Source organism: Mus pahari, chromosome 15, assembly GCF_900095145.1.
Source record: "Mus pahari chromosome 15, PAHARI_EIJ_v1.1, whole genome shotgun sequence".
Taxonomy (NCBI): Eukaryota; Metazoa; Chordata; class Mammalia; order Rodentia; family Muridae; genus Mus; species Mus pahari.
In genome coordinates, this window is record NC_034604.1 from 2157231 (window position 1) to 2171468 (window position 14238).

The window sequence follows — 14238 nt, forward strand, 5'->3', positions numbered from 1 at the left end:
GATTTTGTCAATTGATTTCTCAGCATCTAATGAGATGATCATGTGGTTTTTGCCTGTGAGTTTGTTTATGTAGTGGATTACATTGATGGATTTCCGTATATTAAACCATCNCTGCATCCCTGGGATGAAGTCTACTTGGTCATGATGGATGATCGTTTTGATGTGCTCTTGAATTTGGTTGGCAAGAATTTTATTGAGTATTTTTGCATTGATATTCATAAGGGAAATTGGTCTGAAGCTCTCCTTCTTTGTTGGATCTGTATGTGGTTTAGGTATCAGAGTAATTGTGGCTTCATAGAATGAATTGGGTAGAGTATTTTCTGTTTCTATTTAGTGAAATAGTTTGAGAAGAATTGGAATTAGGTCTTCTTTGAACGTCTGATAAAACTCTGGACTAAACCATGGCTATTTATTTATTTATGGTTGGGAGACGATTAATGACTGCTTCTATTTAATTACAGGATATGGGGCTGTTTAGATAGTTAATCTGATCCTGATTTAACTTTGGTACCTGGTATCTGTCTAGAAAATTGTCCATTTCATTCTGGTTTTCCAGTTTTGTTGAGAATAGCCTTTTGTAGTAGGATCTGATGATGCTTTGGATTTCCTCGGGTTCTGTTGTTATGTCTCCTTTTCATTTCTGATTTTGTTAATTAGGATACTGTCCCGGTGCCCTCTAGTTAGTCTGGCTAAGGGTTTATCTGTCTTGTTGCTTTTCTCAAAAAATCTGCTCCTTGTTTGGTTGATTTTTTATATAGTTCTTTTTGTTTCTACTTGGTTGATTTCAGCCCTGAGTTTTTTTCCTGCCATCTACTCCTCTTGTGTGAATTTGCTTCCTTTTGTTCTAGAGCTTTTAGGTGTGCTGTCAAGCTGCTATTGTGTGCTCTCTCTAGTTTCTTTTTGGCAGCATTCAGAACTATGAGTTTTCCTCTTAGGATTGCTTTAATTGTGTCCCATAAGTTTAAGTATGCTGTGGCTTCATTTTCATTAAACTCTAAAAAGTCTTTTCTTTCTTTTCTTTCTTTCTTTCTTTCTTTCTTTCTTTCTTTCTTTCTTTCTTTCTTTCTTTCTTTCTTTCTTTCTTGCTTGCTTTCTTGCTTTCTTGCTTTCTTGCTTTCTTGCTTTCTTGCTTTCTTTCTCTTTCTTGACCAAGGTATCATTGAGTAGAGTGTTGTTCAGCTTCCACATCAACGTTAGCTTTCTAATATTTATGTTGTTATTGAAGATCAGCCCTAGTCCGTGATCTGATATGGTGCATGGGTTAATTTCAATATTTTTTGTATCTGTTGAGGTCTGTTTTGTGACCAATTATGTGGTCAGTTTTGGATAAGGTACCATGAGGTGCTGAGAAGAAGGTATATATCCTTTTGTTTTTCGGTAAAAATGTTCTGTAGATATCTGTTAAATCCATTTCTTTCATAACTTCTGTTAGTTTCACTATGTCTTTGTTTAGTTTCTGTTTCCAGGATCTGTCCATTGATGACAGTAGGGTGTTGAAGTCTTCCACTATTGTTGTGTGTGGTGCAATGTGTGCTTTGAGCTTTACTAATGTTCCTTTAATGAATGTGGATGCCCTTGCATTTGGAACTTAGATATTCAGAAATTAGAGTTCATCTTGGAAGATTTTACCTTTGATAAGTATGAAGTGCCCCTCCTTGTCTTTTTTGATAACTTTGGGTTGGAAGTCGATTTTATTCGATATTAGAATGGCTACTCCAGCTTGTTTCTTCGGACCCTTTGCATGTAAAATTGTTTTCTAGCCTTTTACTCTGAGGTAGTGTCTGTCTTTGTCCCTGAGGTGGGTTTCCTATATGCAGCAAAATGTTGGGTCCTCTTTATGTAGCCAGTCTGTTAGTCTATGTATTTTTATTGGGAGGATTGAATCCATTGATATTAAGAGATATTAAGGAAAAGTAACTGTTACTTCCTGTTATTTTTGTTGTTAAGAGTTGGGATTCTGTTCTTGTGGCTATCTTCTTTTAGGTTTGTTGAAGGATTACTTTCTTGATTTTTCTAGGGTGTCATTTCCCTCCTTGTCTTAGAGTTTTCCCTTTATTATCCTTTGAAGGGCTGGATTCCTGGAAAGATATTTGTGAATTTGGTTTTGTCATGGAATACTTTGGTTTCTCCATCTATGGTAATTGAGAGTTTAGCTGGGTATAGTCAACTTCGCATCCAAGGTGACCTGGAGCTGGTGCCGACATGAAGGGAAATCTACTACTTTTTACATTAATTTTAAAACCATGTGTATTAAAGCTCTTTCAAATTTGAAAGTATTTTAAAACCACAATAACATGACATAGCTGGGCATGGTGGTATATGCTTATAATCTCAGTTCTATACCAAAAGTCTCAGCTCCTTCCCAAGGAAGATCATGAGTTCTAGATTAGGCTGGGCTAAACAATGGAATCTTGTATTTTGAAAAGTGATATGAACACAATTTATGAAAACTGACCCTGAGATTAATTGCTGCCACTAGACCAGCAACTTAAGGTAAACATAAATATCCCTCAGAAACAAAGACAATGAGGTGAGATGAAAGCACCAACATCTTGAAGGGCAAGCTGAGTATGCAGAAGGTGATGGTATGATGGTGCTGCTTACTTCCTCAGAGTGGAAACTGTATGAAGAATGAAAACACACATACAAATAAGAAGCCAAAAAGGAGAAAGTGATTGTAGAGGCTATTAGGTCCTGGCATTATCTAGGAAATACTGAAAGTAATCACCTCCTTCATCTTACTGTGTCCAGAATGTAAGCTGCCATCTCCACAAGATTCATAAAGTTAAAGAATGGAAAACAAATTAACGATGAAACCAAGTAATGAAAACTTGGTGCAAGTGGGCAAGTGGGTAACATAGAGCCAAACGCACAGACATGGATGTGATTTCATGTAAATTTAAATGAATTAAATATTTCAAATGAAAGACCAGGATTACCGAAAACACAATGCAATATCAGAAATCTCTACAATGGTTTACTTATATGAGATACACTTAGATCTGAAGATTGGATTTGAAAGTATAAGAAAGGGAAATGATTCTTTTATTATCCTAATAGATGAATAGATGTTAAAATATAAGTAATAAAGTGGGATTTTTCATAGTGATGCAGATATCAATCTTCAAGGAAATAAGAGGTTTAAACATAGAAATTAGAAATCAATACCACTAAAGAAAGACATTTGTCAGACTATAGCCAAGTAGGGATTTTAACACACACATTTAGTAATTGGTGGAACTATCAGGTCACTTTAGTAGGACTACAGAGGATCAAAACGACACAACTAACAAACTTGGTCAAGAATCATCAAAAAGCAATCTACTTGGCACAACTGCCAAATCTAGCCATACTTGTATTCATAGAACATGCCTTAGTAAAGTTTGAGGACTGAAATCAGTAAGTGCATTTCTTACTACAAGAAGAAATTAAAATTCAACTGGTTGCCTACAAACACATTATAAAAAGAAAATAACTCAAACAAACAATACAAAGAAAAGGTATAAAGGAAATAGAACAATACTCTGAGCTGATTTATAACAAAGAAGAACAAAATTCATAGTTCATAGCAGGAACATAGTTACTTAGCAGGAAATCATATCTGGATGCTATTTATGAGAAAAGAAAAATGCAATGGGTAATGTTTTAATTTAAATCCTAAAAAGTGTAGAATAAGAAAAGCCCACCAATCCTAAGTGAAATGATGATAATAATTTTAAAATGCACAATTGAGTTCAATTAAGCAGAACAAGGAAAACCAGAGCACTCATAAACTTGAAGAAAAAGAAAAGCCAGTGGGCATCACACAGGTCTCACAGAGATACAAAGAGGGAACAGTGCTGTAAACACAGGAGTAACAGACCTATGAGAGAGAACACTGCCACAAACACAGGAGTAAAAGACCCATGAGAGAACACTGCCACAAACACAGGAGTAACAGACCCATGAGAGAACACTGCCACAAACACAGGAGTAACAGATACATGAGAGAACACTGCCACAAACACAGGAGTAACAGATACATGAGAGAACACTGCCNCATGAGAGAACACTGCCACAAACACAGGAGTAACAGATACATGAGAGAACACTGCCACAAACACAGGAGTAACAGATACATGAGAGAACACTGCCGTAAACACGGGAGTAACAGACCCATGAGAGAACACTGCCACAAACACAGGAGTAACAGACACATGAGAGAAAACACTGCCGTAAACAGGAGTAACAGACACATGAGAGAAAACACTGCCATAAACAGGAGTAACAGACACATGGGCAGCAAGCAGGTCATGTGAATGTAGAAAGCTATGAAATAAGCAGATTCCCTTAAAACTAGAACTTAACAGTGCCAATAAAGGATAAGCACAACATCTTAATATATAGATGCAACTTTTAACATAAAGGCTATAACTAAACTTTTATTTACATAGTTACACGTATTTAGGGAGTGAATTTGCTTGTGAAAACTTTCCCAGGGAGCCTAAGCCCAAATGGTTAATCTGACAAGATCCAAAAATTATAAGACTTTTTTTAATTAATAAATTCTGCAGCATATAAAAGAACCATACTTTTGACAAACAACATTCAACAAGGAAATAACAGAACAGTTTTTCTCTTGAAAGTAATTTGAAATTCCTAAATCATGTATGTAAAAGAAATCAAGAGTGTTACTAAACAGTTTACCATGGACAAGTGGGATTGGCAATGAAAGCCGATTCATCTGGTTTACTTCACTAAAGAAAAAGGAGGCAATACCATGGTTTTAAGGTTGATAAAATCTAATAAAAATAAAACTCCATGATGTATCATTGCTAGGAATCCAAGATTTCACTAATCTGATAAATAAAGTATTTACAAGATAAACCTCTAACTCTACAGCAAGCAGCTTGCTGAAGATGACCTAAGAAAAGCTTTCCCGAAGGCTCGAGGAGAGATGCACTTTCCCACGGTCTACTCTTGTTCTGGAGATTGTAGTGCCACAGATCAATGAAAATGTAAATACATTTGCATATCTTACTAAGAACCTGCATGTGGGTTCCTTAACAACTGGAGTTAGGGGCTGTCCCTGCCTCTGCTGCCTGCCATTGGATCCTCTTCACTTTTCTGAGCTGCCTGATTGGGTCACAGTGGGAGGGGAGGTGCCTAATTCTGCTGGGACTAGATGTTGCAGGGTGGGGTGGTACTCAAGGAGGGCTTCCCTCTTCTAGAGAAAGGGAGGGGGTAGTGATGTGAGGGACTTGTAAGGGCAGGACTGGGAGGCAAGGAGGGAGGCCATGATCCAGATGTAAAGTGAATAAAAAATATTGAAAAACAAACAAATATTAAAGAAGCACATACAAATGAAAAATAACTACTTGGATCAAAAACAAAATAAAAATATAACTGATGGAAACTTACTGAGGATTAATATTTAGAGGGATATACACAAGTTTATAAAAAGCATGCAAGCTCCAGGTGGGTTTGATCCAGTGGCTCTGATTGTTTGTGATCCTTCTACAATGGGATCTCAGACAGAATAGGTAGGTTCTCATTTTGGTTACATCTATCAACAACTCCAGCTGCTTCCTCCTTTTTCAGGGAGGAAAAAAAATAGCGAGTCACTTGATGTAGGTTATTCCAAGGGAGGACACTGAGTTTACTCAGGCTGACCTGGATCACAGTTTTACATCATACAAGTTACACACCCACTTCCTGATTAGTTCTCAGGAGGGCCAACTGCAGTGTTTTTATCTAGCTTGGTTCTGACCATCACTCTGGATCTGTGGGTAAATTCAAGGTAAAAGCTACCTGGACCTTGAAGGAGACACAAAAATTATCAGGAATGAGTAGAATAGAGGGCTAAAAATTAAAAATAACCCCCCCACACACACACAAATTCTTGACTTTTACTCTAGCCCCATTGAGTAAAAATAATTTGGAAGTTAAGAAACTTAGCAATCAGAATTTTTTCAAGTCTTCCTGGTGATCCTAAGATGCACAGCAAATATGGAAAGCTGTTCCTCCATGATGTGGTTTTCAACTCTGGCTACCTGTGAGAAGGTGGTGGAGGTGCAGAGATGTGCTCCTGCGTCTGATTCAACTGAAACCCTTCCTTAGTACCAAGAAGTGGAACTATTATAAGCCTCTGAACACACAACCAACATTAAGAATAGCTAATTTTGACAACATCATTTCTTCATTGTGCTACTTTTTAAAATTAAATTTATTTATTCACTTTACAATCCAACATCAGCCCTTCTTCTCCTCCTAGTATCCCTTTATGCAAGTCCTCCCCTCATTCCACCTTCCTTTTGAGAAGAGGAATCCCCCCCCAAAATGTCACCCTCCCCCCTGCCACCATCAAGTCATTGAGGAACTGGGTGCATCTTCTCCCACTGAGGCCAAGCAAGGCTGTCCATTTAGGGGTGTGGGATCCATAGGCAGACAGGCAGCAGGGTCAGGGACAACCTCTGCTCCACTTGTTGGGGGATCCACATGAAGACCAAGCTGCTCATCTGCTATGTATGTGCAGGGGCCTAGGTCCAGCCCATGTTCCCTCTTTGGTTATTGATTCAGTTTCTGGGAGCCCCCAAGGATCCAGGTTAGTTGACTCTGTTGGTCTTCCTGTGGAGTCCTTATCCTCTCAGGGTCCCTTAATCTTTCCAACTCTCCCCTAAGATTTGCCCGGCTCCATCTAGTGCTCAGGTGTGAGTCTCTGCGTCTCTTTCCATTGGCTGCTGGGTGGGGCCTCTTAGAGGGCAATTATGCTAGGTTCCTGTCTGGAAGTATAATGGAGTATTATTAATAGCATCAGGGATTGGTTCTTACCCAAGGGATGGGTTTCCATTTGGGCTAGTCATTGGCTGGCCATTCCCTCAGTCTCTGCTCTATGTTTGTCCTCATACATCTTGTAGGCAGGACACATTTTGTGTCACAGGCTTTGTGGGTGGGTGGCTGTCTTTATCTTTCCACTCAGAGTCCTGCCTGGCTACAAGGGGTCACTTCAGGATCTGCTAGGAATCTCAGCTAGAGTCACCCCATAGACCCTCTGGACCACTCCCCATCCCAAGTCCCTGGCACATCCTAGATATTGCCCCCTCCAGCCAATCTCCCGTCTCTCTCTCCCATGTTCTCCCTACATATGACCTCTCCCCAACCCTGATCTCCTCCCCATGTCCTCTTCCTCCCACTTTCCCCCTTCCATCCACCTCCAATATCTATTTTGTTTCCCCTTCTGAGCGAGATTCAACCATCCTCCCTTGGGCCCTCCTCGTTATTTGGCTTCTTTGGGTTTGTTGATTATAGCTCATTATCCTATACTTTATGGCTAATACCCACTTATAAGTAAGTACATATCATGTATGTCCTTTTGGGTCTGGATTACCTCTCTCAGGATGATTTCTCAAGTTCCATCCATTTACTTGTGAAATTCATGATGTCCTTGTTATTAATAGCTGAGTAGTATTCTGTTGCATAAATGAGCCACATTTTCTTTATCCATTCCTCAGTTGAGAGACATCTAGGTTATTTCCAGTCTGGCTATTCCAAATAAAGCTGGTATGAATATAGTTGAGCAAGTGTCCTTGTGGGATGGTGGGGCATATTTTGGGTATATGCCCAGGAATGGTATAGCAGGGTCTTGAGGTAGAAACTGCCAAATTTATTTCCAAAGTGGTTGTAGAAGTTTGCACCCCCACAAGCAATGGAGGAGTGTCCCCCTTCACTGATAAGACAAGGTTTATATTTGTAAGAAAGACCAGTACAGACACAGCCTACCACACTGTGACTGCTCCTCCTAGGGTTGGGTTGAACATTAAACCACATAGTACTAAGGATGGAGTTTTGGGGGAATGAGTAAGTCCTGAGGCTGATGCCCTGAGGAATGGGATTAAAGCCTGATGAAAGAGGGTGAAGTGTGCTCCCGTCACCCTGGAAGTCTGGGGTAAGAAGTGACACGCATGCTGGTCATACAGGGATCGTGGCAGACAGAGGGCCTCAGCACTTATCATTGGAGTATCATTTCTTTTCTTAAAAATTCTTTATACAATGTATTTTATCATGATTTCCCTTCCCAGCTCTTCTCAGATGCACCCCACCTCCCTAAAACTCAATGTCCCATGTTCGTTTGTTCTCTCTCCCTCTCCCTCTCTCCTCTCTCTCTTCTCTCTCTCCTCTCTCTCTCTCTCTCTCTCTCCTCTCTCTCCCCCTCTCTGTCTCTCTCCTTTCTTTCTCTCCTCTCTCTCACTCTCTGTCTCTCTCCTCTCTGTCTCTCCTGTCTCTCCTGTCTCTCCCTCTCTGTCTCTGTTTCTCTCTCCTCTCTCTCTNNNCTCTCTCCTCTCTCCTCTCTTCTCTCTCTCTCTCCCTCCCTCCCTGTGTGTCTCTCTGTCTCTGTCTCTCTGTCTCTCACCCCCCCCATTCAAAAACCCAGCCCAAACAATAAAAATGAAAGTCAATACAAGAAAAAATACCAAGACTAAACAGACCATCCAAAGCATGAAATGTACTTTATCTTGGCCAATTACCCTGGGCATCCTGCCCTGTAGTGTGTTTGATGTACCCAGTGACACTCCATCTGAGTACCCTTCCCCTTTTCAGTGCTGACATTTCAGTCATGGTACATTTATGAGCATACCACCATACTCATGAAGAGGACGCATATATTGTCACCAACTAGGCTAGAAGTCACTCATTTACCTGGATTTCCATCTTAGCTCCCTGTCTTGCTATTGGTAAGCTTGCATTACGCAGCAGAAGAGTTTATTTGATGCGTCAGAGAAGGGGTAGCTAGAAGCCAGAGTCCTTACACTGGCTGTAGAGTGACTCTGGATTGCTTTGTTTTCTAAACTCAGCTCTCTTTAGAGATGCAAGCACACACTGCCCATTGCTTCATCCCTGGGAGTGTCTGATGCCTCCATGTCCTGTGTTAAACCACTTTAAGCAGACGTATAGACTAAAATGATCAATACTTTCCCATTATAAGAAAAACCCAATTCTTAGAACAGCATTACTCACGGACTATGGATTTTCAAATATGTGTTGTAATCCTAGGATGGGAGCATCTAATGCAAATAAATCTACACAACATGTTTACTTGATTATCAGCATTATGTATTGGTGATTGAATTATATTGAATTCTATAGTGGCTATAAGTTGTTTTGTTGTTGTTACTTCCTGAGATCATAATTAAATTCGCCCTTACCCTTCTTCTCCTGAAAACCCTTCCATATGCTCCTCTAGCTCTCTTTTAAATTCATGGCCTTGTTTTTCATTAATTGGTGTTACACAGAAACACATGGTACGTATACATATTGACATGAGTATATGGATATACATAAGTATCTCCAATATATAATAAATACAACTTTCTCAGTTTGTGTGCTTGCATGTTTCAGGGCTCACCGTTGGCTGTTGGACATCCGACTGGTGTGATCGTCCTCGATGAAGACCATTACACTCCAGCATTCCTTGGTTGCCTGTAGTTCCTGTGTAGGGATGAGGGTCTTGAGATTTCCCCTAACCACTTAGCATGTCAACTGTCATCTCTCTTAAGTTCATATTTAGACAGACATGTTGATGAGATTTTTATGGCTTCTGACATTTCCAGAAGATAGAATCTCTCAACAACATCATCTTGGGCTTCAAGATCCAAATCTTCAAATACCAGCATCTGTTCTTTTGGGTTTGAGTTAACCTCACTCAAGATGGTTGTTTGTAGCTCCATATATTTATCTGAGTTTTTTCTAATTTCATTTTGCTTAATAGTTGATAATATTCCATTGTGTAATACACCACACTTTCATTATCCATTCATCAGCTAATTGACATCTAGACTGTTCCCAATGTGGGGCTATTGTGAATAGAGCAACAAAAAACACGATGAGCAAGCACAGTACCTCTGCAGTTGAACATAGAGTCCTTTTTTTATATGCCCAAGAGTGGTACAGCTGGATCTTGTGGTACATCAGTTTTCAGCAGTTTTGGGAGAGACCTTCATTGACAGTCATAGAGGCTGCCTCAGTTTGCACCCTCCCGAGCAATGGACAGTGAGTGCCCTTTCACTGTACCCTCACCAGAGAGTGCTGTCATTTGTTTTACTGATCTTGACCATTCTGACTGGTATAAAATGGAATCTCAAAGTACTTTTAATTTGCTATCTCCCTGGTCCTAAGAAAGTTAAACTTTCCATGGTTTCTCAGCTATTCGTATTTCATCTATTGAAAACTCTAGTTCTGTACCCCATTGTTTTGCTATTTGTTTTTATGACAATCGGGGTACATTTAGCTCTTTATATATTTCAGATATTAATCCTCTACCAGGTATATGATTAACAAAGTTGTTTTTCCACTCTGTGTATTGCTGCTTTGCTTGAATGGTGGTTTCCGTTGTCATACAGTAGGTCTCCACTTCAGGACATCTCATTTACTACTAATCTTAGTGACTATGTTTCTGATGTTCTGTTTGGAGAGTCATTTCCTATGCCAATGAGTTCCAGTCCACTTCCCCCTTTCTCTTCTACCAGATTTAGGGAATCTGGTCTTAGGCTGAGGCCTCTGATCCATTTGGAGTTGAGTTTTGCACAGGGTGGAACTTTTCACTTTTCTCCAGCTAGTAGTCCAGTTTCACCAGCACCATTCGTTGAAGATGGTATCTCTTCTACAGTATATATATTTTGGCTTCTTTATAAAAGAATCAGGTGTGTGTAGATGTATGAAATCGTGTCTGGTTTTCAACTTGTTTCCATTGATCAATGTCTGTTTTTATGTCAATACCATTCTTTTGTATTATTATCGCTCTGTAGCACGATTGGTGTTGGTGACGACACCTCAGCAGTTCTGTTATTATATAAGATAGTTTTAGATATCCTGGTTGTTTTGTGTTTCTACATAAAGTTGAAGGCTGTTGTTTCGATTTCTGTGAAGAACTATGTTGGGATTTTGATTGGGATTGTGTTTAATCTGTAGACTGCTTTTGGTAGGATGGCCATTCTCACAATATTAATGATCCATGAACATGGGAGACTTTTTCATCTTCCAATATCTTCTTCAATTCCTTTCTGCACTGTCCAAACCTTTCACTTGCTGGTTAGAGTTACACAAAGATTTTCTGAGGCTCGTGTTTAAAGTGCTATTTGTCCATTTTCTTTCCCAGAATGCCTATCATACTGAGGCTGCTGATCTTTGTGGGTGAAGCCAGTACCAAGCTACTTTGCTGAAAGTGTCAGCTATAAAAGCCTCCTGGTAGGGTCTTTAATAAAGTCATGTCATTTATAAACAAGGACACTTTGACACTTCCTAGTTGACTCCCCTTTGGTTCCCTCAGTTGTCTTATGCTCTAGGTAAGACTTCTTCAAGTACATCCTGATGAGCCATGGGAAGAGCAGTCCTGTTCCCAAGTTCAGTGGGAAGGCTCTGAGTTTCTCTCTGTTTAGGCTGATGTTGCCCCCCGGGGTGATGTAAACCACCTTAATCACACTGAGATTTCTCTCTTGTATCCCTACACTTTAATTTATCATGACAGGGGTTGGTTCTTGTCAAAAGCCTTTCCTGAATCTAATGAGATGAACAGTTTTTGTCTTTAGTCTGTTTTGTGGTAGAATACATTTTTATTTATATATACTTAACCATCCCTGTCTCTTTGGGAAGGAGCAAACTTAATCATGGTGAATAATCATTTTATGTCTTCTTAAACTTGGTTTGCAAGTATTTAATTGAGATTATTTTTGCATCTATGTTCAAGCTATATACATCTACAATTATCTTTTTGTTGGGATTTTGTATGTTTATGATATCAGAGTAATAGTGGCTGTGTAAAAATAATTAGAAAATGTCCTTTCAGTTTCTATTTTGTCAAACATTTTGAGGAGTATTGACATTCATTCTTTGAGTGTCTGGTAAAATTCCACAATGAAACCATCTGAACCTGGTCATTGTAGTCCTTGTCATCTTCCTCCTTCTCCCTTTCCTCCTCTCCCCTCTCCTCCCCCTCCTTCTCCTCCTTCTTGGTTGGGAAGATTTTAAATTACTGCTTCTATTTCCTTACACGTGTGGGTCTTTTTAAATGGTTTATTTCATCTTGATTTAAGATTAGTGAGTCATTTATAGCAAGAAATTAATCCATTTCTTTTAGGGTTTCCAGTTTGGTGAAACACATATTTGCCTTTTCTTTTTTTTTTTTTTTTGAGACAGGGTTTCTCTGTGTAGCTCTGGCTGTCCTGGTACCCACTTTGTAGACCAGGCTGGCCTCGAACTCAGAAATCCAAACTGCCTCTGCCACCCAGGTGCTGGGATTAAAGGTGTACACCACCACCGCCCAGCACATATTTGTCCTTATGATTCTCTGAATTTCCTCGATGTTTGACATGTTGTCTCTCTTTTCATGTCTAATTTTATTCATTTGGATCTTCTCTATCTTTTTGGTTAACTTGGTTAATGACTTGTCAATCTTGTTGACTTTCTCAAAGAGCCAACTCTGTTTCACTGATTCTTGCAGTTTTTGTTTCTATTACATAGATTTCAGCCCTGGATTTGTTTATTTGTTCCCATCTATTATTTTTGCATATTATTTCTTCTTGCTTTTATAGAGCTTTCAAGTGTGCAATTAAATTATCAATATGGGGTTTCTCCATTTTTTACATAACTATGTACTGCTATGAACATGCCTCTTAAGAATGCCTCAGTATCTCCTAGGTTGGGGTATGTTGTGTTTTCATTTTCATTCATGTATACAGTTTTTGCGCTTCCTTCTTGAATTCTCTCTGGTCCCATTTCCCTGCAGCAGTGAGCTGTTCAGCTTCCATGAGTTTGTATACTTTTTGATGTTTCTACTGTGATGTAGGGTGTTATTATTTTCTATATCTGTTGTGTTTTATGTATTAATATGTGGATATTTGGGGGAAAATTCCAAGCATTGCTGAAGGTATGTTTTTTAGTCATTGGGTAAAAGATTTTGTATATGCCTGTTAAATCTATTAACTTATGATTTAACTACAGCATTTCTCTGCTTAGGTTTTCTGTCTCACTGACCTATCTATTGGCAAGAGTTGGGTATTGAAATCATCCAGATACTGTGTTAGGGTCAATGTGTGATTTTCGCCATAACAGCATATCTTTTAGTGTCTTTTAATCTGTTCATGAGGCTTGCCTCTGAGTTTTTTGTTCAACAGCCTGAGTTTTTTATTCCCAGTTGTATTTCAGTTTGGGTTTTCTTTAGTGATTTTATTCCTTGGTCAACTTCTGTGTCTTAACTTGTTTTCATTATTTTATTCAACAATTTATGATGTTATAATCTTCATTAAGGCATTTATTCATATTCTCTTAAGGTCTTTGAACATATTCGTACTTGCTATTTTGAAGTACTTGTCTTAAACGTCCAACTAAAGTGCTTTCCTTAGAGCCTAATGCAACCAGGTTTCTGGCTTCTGGAGGAGGCCTTTGGTCTTGGTTATTCGTGTTTGTGCTTTTGTGCTGGGACCAGCTATCTAGAGGGGTGTGTCACAGTGGGCATGGGCTTAAGACTCTAATCCTACCTAGCTGCCTGGAAGTCAGTATTCTGCTAGCAACCTTCGGATGAAGATATAGAACTCTCAGCTGCACTTGTACCATGTCTGCCTGGATGGTGCTATGCTCCTGCCTTGATGATAATGGACTGAACTTTTGAACCTGTAAGCCAGGCCCATTCAAATGTTGTCTTTATAACAGTTGTCTTGGTCATGTTATCTGTTCACAGTAGTAAAACACTAATTAAAATAGTGTTCCAGATTTTGTTTGTTTGTTTGGTTGGTTGGTCGCTGTTAACATGTCTGGGTCTTTTCCAATTATGGTATCTGTGAACTCCTTGAGTTGTAGCCAAGTGAGGTAGGTGTGGGGTTCCTAGTAGAGAAGTTCTACATAGACACAGGAAGGAACAGAGATGGGCCAGAGGAGAAGTTTGAGAGTAATGGGGGAAAAAAACTAAAGGAATCTTGGATCTTGACCAAGAGTCCACAGGAGTGGGGTAGGTTGAGAGGAGAGCCTTCTGCTACAGCAGACAGAGGAGAGTCCACTGCTGCAGCAGACAGAGGAGAGTCCACTGCTAGAGCAGACAGAGGAGAGTCTTCTGGTACAGCAGACAGAGGAGAGTCCACTGCTGCAGCAGACAGAGGAGAGTCCTCTGCTACAGCAGACAGAGGAGAGTCCACTGCTACAGCAGACAGAGGAGAGTCCACTGCTACAGCAGACAGAGGAGAGTCCACTGCTACAGCAGACAGAGGAGAGTCC

At 39.6% G+C, this 14238-nt stretch overlaps 1 long non-coding RNA gene across 1 annotated transcript in view; it reads right to left on the minus strand.

The window, feature by feature from the left end:
* Positions 1 to 14238, minus strand: part of LOC110333015 — a 92037-nt gene that overhangs the window by 53386 nt on the left and 24413 nt on the right. The gene's annotated exons all lie outside the window — the stretch shown is intronic.